This window comes from Ovis canadensis, chromosome 18 (assembly GCF_042477335.2).
Source record: "Ovis canadensis isolate MfBH-ARS-UI-01 breed Bighorn chromosome 18, ARS-UI_OviCan_v2, whole genome shotgun sequence".
NCBI lineage: Eukaryota > Metazoa > Chordata > Mammalia > Artiodactyla > Bovidae > Ovis > Ovis canadensis.
Window position 1 is genome coordinate 70,079,708 of NC_091262.1, and position 5,129 is coordinate 70,084,836.

The following is a 5,129-nucleotide window of genomic DNA, read 5'->3' on the forward strand; positions in this document are numbered from 1 at the left end:
AGTTTGTAGGCGTTAGAGTAAATATGTTTATTCAAATCAATAAACAAATCCTAAATGTACTGCAAATTTAAAGAATTGATGTCCTTGTTGTTCAGTTGGTCAGTCAAGTTCAACTCTTTGTGACTCCATGGACTGCAGCATGCCAGGCTTCCCTGTCCTTCACTCTCTACTGGAGCTTTCCCAAATTCATGTCCATTGAGTTAGGGATGCCATCCAACCATCTGGTCCTCTCTTGTCCCATTCTCCTGCCTTCAATCTTTCCCAGAATCAGGGTCTTTTCTAATGAATCGGCTCTTCACATCAGGTGGCCAAAATATTGGAGCTTCAGCTTCATGATCAGTCCTTCTAATGAATATTCAGCACTGATTTCCTTTAGGATTGACTGCCTTGATCCCCTTGCAGTCCGAGGGACTCTCAAGAATCTTCTCCAACACCACAGTTCGAAAACACCGATTCTTTGACACTTAGCCATCTTTAGGGTCCAACTGTCACATCCATACATGACTACTGGAAAAACCATAGCTTTGAGTATACAGACTTTGTCAGCATGTAGTGTCTCTGCTTTTCAATATGTTGTCTAGGTTTGTTACATCTTTTCTTCCAAGGAACAAGCACCTTTTAATTTCATGGCTGCAGTCACCATCTGCAGTGATTTTGGAGCCCAAGAAAACAAAGTCTGTCACTGTTTCTGTTGTTCCCCCATCTATTTGCCCTAAAGTGATGTGATCAGATACCATGATGTTCGATCTCTGAATGTTGAGTTGTTTTTTTTTTTAATTTTTAATTTTACTTTATTTTACTTTACAATACTGTATTGGTTTTGCCATACATTGACATGAATCCACCACGGGTGTACATGCATTCCCAAGCATGAACCCCCCTCCCACCTCCCTCCCCATAACATCTCTCTGGGTCATCACCATGCACCAGCCCCAGGCATGCTGTATCCTGCGTCGGACATAGACTGGCGATTCGATTCTTACATGATAGTATACATGTTACAATGCCATTCTCCCAAATCATCCCACCCTCTCCCTCTCCCTCTGAGTCCAAAAGTCCGTTATACACATCTGTGTCTTTTTTTGCTGTCTTGCATACAGGGTCGTCATTGCCATCTTTCTAAATTCCATATATATGTGTTAGTATACTGTATTGGTGTTTTTCTTTCTGGCTTACTTCACTCTGTATAATCGGCTCCAGTTTCATCCATCTCATCAGAACTGATTCAAATGTATTCTTTTTCATGGCTGAGTAATACTCCATTGTGTATATGTACCACAGCTTTCTTATCCATTCATCTGCTGATGGACATCTAGGTTGTTTCCATGTCCTGGCTATTATAAACAGTGCTGTGATGAACATTGGGGTACATGTGTCTCTTTCAATTCTGGTTTCCTCAGTGTGTATGCCCAGCAGTGGGATTGCTGGGTCATACGGTAGTTCTATTTGCAATTTTTTAAGGAATCTCCACACTGTTCTCCATAGTGGCTGTACTAGTTTGCATTCCCACCAACAGTGTAGGAGGCTTCCCTTTTCTCCACACCCTTTCCAGCATTTATTGCTTGCAGATTTTTGGATCGCAGCCATTCTGACTGGTGTGAAGTGGTACCTCATTGTGGTTTTGATTTGCATTTCTCTAATAATGAGTGATGTTGAGCATCTTTTCATGTGTTTGTTAGCCATCCATATGTCTTCTTTGGAGAAATGTCGATTTAGTTCTTTGGCCCATTTTTTGATTGGGTCGTTTATTTTTCTGGAATTGAGCTGCATAAGTTGCTTGTATATTTTTGAGATTAGTTGTTTGTCAGTTGCTTCATTTGCTATTATTTTCTCCCATTCAGAAGGCTGTCTTTTCACCTTGCTTATATTTTCCTTTGTTGTGCAGAAGCTTTTAATTTTAATTAGATCCCATTTGTTTATTTTTGCTTTTATTTCCAGTATTCTGGGAGGTGGATCATAGAGGATCCTGCTGTGATTTATGTCAGAGAGTGTTTTGCCTATGTTCTCCTCTAGGAGTTTTATAGTTTCTGGTCTTACATTTAGATCTTTAATCCATTTTGAGTTTATTTTTGTGTATGGTGTTAGAAAGTGATCTAGTTTCATTCTTTTACAAGTGGTTGACCAGTTTTCCCAGCACCACTTGTTAAAGAGATTGTCTTTACTCCATTGTATATTCTTGCCTCCTTTGTCAAAGATAAGGTGTCCATATGTGTGTGGATTTATCTCTGGGCTTTCTATTTTGTTCCATTGATCTATATTTCTGTCTTTGTGCCAGTACCATACTGTCTTGATGACTGTGGCTTTGTAGTAGAGCCTGAAGTCAGGCAAGTTGATTCCTCCAGTTCCATTCTTCTTTCTCAAGATTGCTTTGGCTATTCGAGGTTTTTTGTATTTCCATACAAATCTTGAAATTATTTGTTCTAGTTCTGTGAAAAATATGGCTGGTAGCTTGATAGGGATTGCATTGAATTTGTAAATTGCTTTGGGTAGTATACTTATTTTCACTATATTGATTCTTCCAATCCATGAACATGGTATATTTCTCCATCTATTAGTGTCCTCTTTGATTTCTTTCATCAGTGTTTTATAGTTTTCTATATATAGGTCTTTAGTTTCTTTAGGTAGATGTATTCCTAAGTATTTTATTCTTTTCTTTGCAATGGTGAATGGAATTGTTTCCTTAATTTCTTTTTCTACTTTCTCATTATTAGTGTATAGGAATGCAAGGGATTTCTGTGTTGATTTTATATCCTGCAACTTTACTATATTCATTGATTAGCTCTAGTAATTTTCTGGTGGAGTCTTTAGGGTTTTCTATGTAGAGGATCATGTCATCTGCAAATAGTGAAAGTTTTACTTCTTCTTTTCCAATTTGGATTCCTTTTATTTCTTTTTCTGCTCTGATTGCTGTGGCCAAAACTTCCAGAACTATGTTGAATAGTAGCGGTGAAAGTGGGCACCCTTGTCTTGTTCCTGACTTTTGAATGTTGAGTTTTAAGCCAGCTTTTTCACTCTCCTCTTTCACCTTCATCAAGAGGCTCTTTAGCTCCTCTTTCTTCATTTTCTGCCATAAGGGTGGTGTCATCTGCATATCTGAGGTTATTGATATTTCTCCCTCTTGATTCTAGCTTGTGCTTCATCCAGCCCAGCATTTCACGTGATGTACTCTGCATATAAGTCAAATCAGCAGGGTGACAGTATACAGTCTTGACGTACTCCTTTCCCAATTCAGAACCAGTCCATTGTTCCACGTCTGGTTCTAGCTGTTGCTTCTTGACCTGCATACAAGTTTTGCAGGAGACAGGTAAAGTGATCTGGTATTCCTATTCTTTAAGAATTTTCCACAGTTTGTTGTGATCCACACAGTCAAAAGCTTTAATGTAGTCAAAGAAGCAGAAGCAGATGTTTTTCTGGAATTCTCTTTTTCTATGATCCAGCTGGAATTCCATCACCTCCACTAGCTTTGTTTATAGTGACACTATCTAAGGCCCACTTGAGTTTGCACTCAAAGATGTCTGACTCTAGGTGAGTGATCACACCATGGTAGTTATCTAGGTCATTAAGATCTTTTTTGTATAGTTCTTCTGTGTATTCGTCCCACCTCTTCTTAATATCTTCTGCTTCTATTAGGTCCATACCATTTCTGCCCTTGACTGCACCCATCTTGGCATGATCTGTTCCCTTGGTATCTCTAATTTTCTTGAAGAGATCTCTAGTCTTTCCCATTCTATTGTTTTCCTCTATTTCTTTGCATTGCTCACTTAGGAAGACTTTCTTATCTCTCTTTGCTATTCTTTGGGACTCTGCATTCAGATGTGTATATCTTTCCTTTTCTCTTTTGCCTTTTGCTTCTCTTTTTTTCTGAGCTATTTGTAAGCCTTCCTCAGATGACCATTTTGTCTTTTCTGCATTTCTTTTTCATGGGATGATCACCACCGCCTGTACAATGTTACAATCCTCCATCCATAGTTCTTCAGGCACTCCATCCAGCAGATTTAATCCCTTGAATCTATTTGTCACTTCCACTGTATAGTCATAAGGGATTTGATTTAGGTCATACCTGAATGGTCTAGTGGTTTTCCCCACTTTCTTCAATTTAAGTCTGAATTTTGCAATAAGGAGTTCATGATCTGAGTCATAGCCAGCTCCCAGTCTTGTTTTTGCTTACTGTATAGAGCTTCTCCATCTTCAGCTGCAAAGAATATAATCAATCTGATTTCGGTATTGACCGTCTGGTGATGCCCATGTGTAGCATCATTCCTTGTGTTGTTGGAAGAGGGTGTTTTCTATGATCAGTGTGTTTTCTTGTCAAAACTCTGTTAGCCTTTGCCCTGCTTCATTTTGTACTCCAGGCCAAACTGGCCTGTTACCCCAGGTTATCTCTTGACTTCCCACTTTTGCATTCCAGTCCACTATGACGAAAAGGACATCTTTTTTTGATGTTAATTCTAGAAGGTCTTGTAGGTCTTCATAGAATGGTTCAACTTCAGCTACTTCAGCACTAGTGGTTGGGGCAAAGACTTGGATTACTTTGATATTGAATGGTTTGCCATGGATATAAAGAGATCATTCTGTCGTTTTTGAGTTTGCATCCAACTCCTGAATTTTGGACTGTTTTCTTGACTATGAGGGATACTCCATTTCTTCTAAGGGATTCTTGCCCACAGTAGTAGATAGAATGGTCATCTAAATTAAATTCACACATTCCAGTCCATTTTAGTTCACTGACTCCTAAAATGTCAGTGTTCACTCTTGCCATCTCCTGTTTGACTACTTCCAGTATACCTTGATCCATGGACCTAACTTTCCAGGTTCCTATGCAATATTGTTCTTTACAGTATCAGACTTTACTTTCACTACCAGTTACATCCACAGCTGGGAGTTGTTTCCATTTTGGCTCAGCCTCTTCATTCCTTCTGGAGCTATTTCTTTGCTCTTCTCCAGTAGCATATTGGGCACCTACTGAGTGGGGGAGTTATCTTTCAGGTTTTTTTTTTTTTTTGCCTTTTCATACTGTTCATGGGATTCTCAAGGCAAGAACACTGAAGTGTTCTTCATTCCCTTCTCCAGTGGACCACATTTTGTCAGAACTCTCCACCACTACCTGTCCATCTTGTGTGGCCCTATAT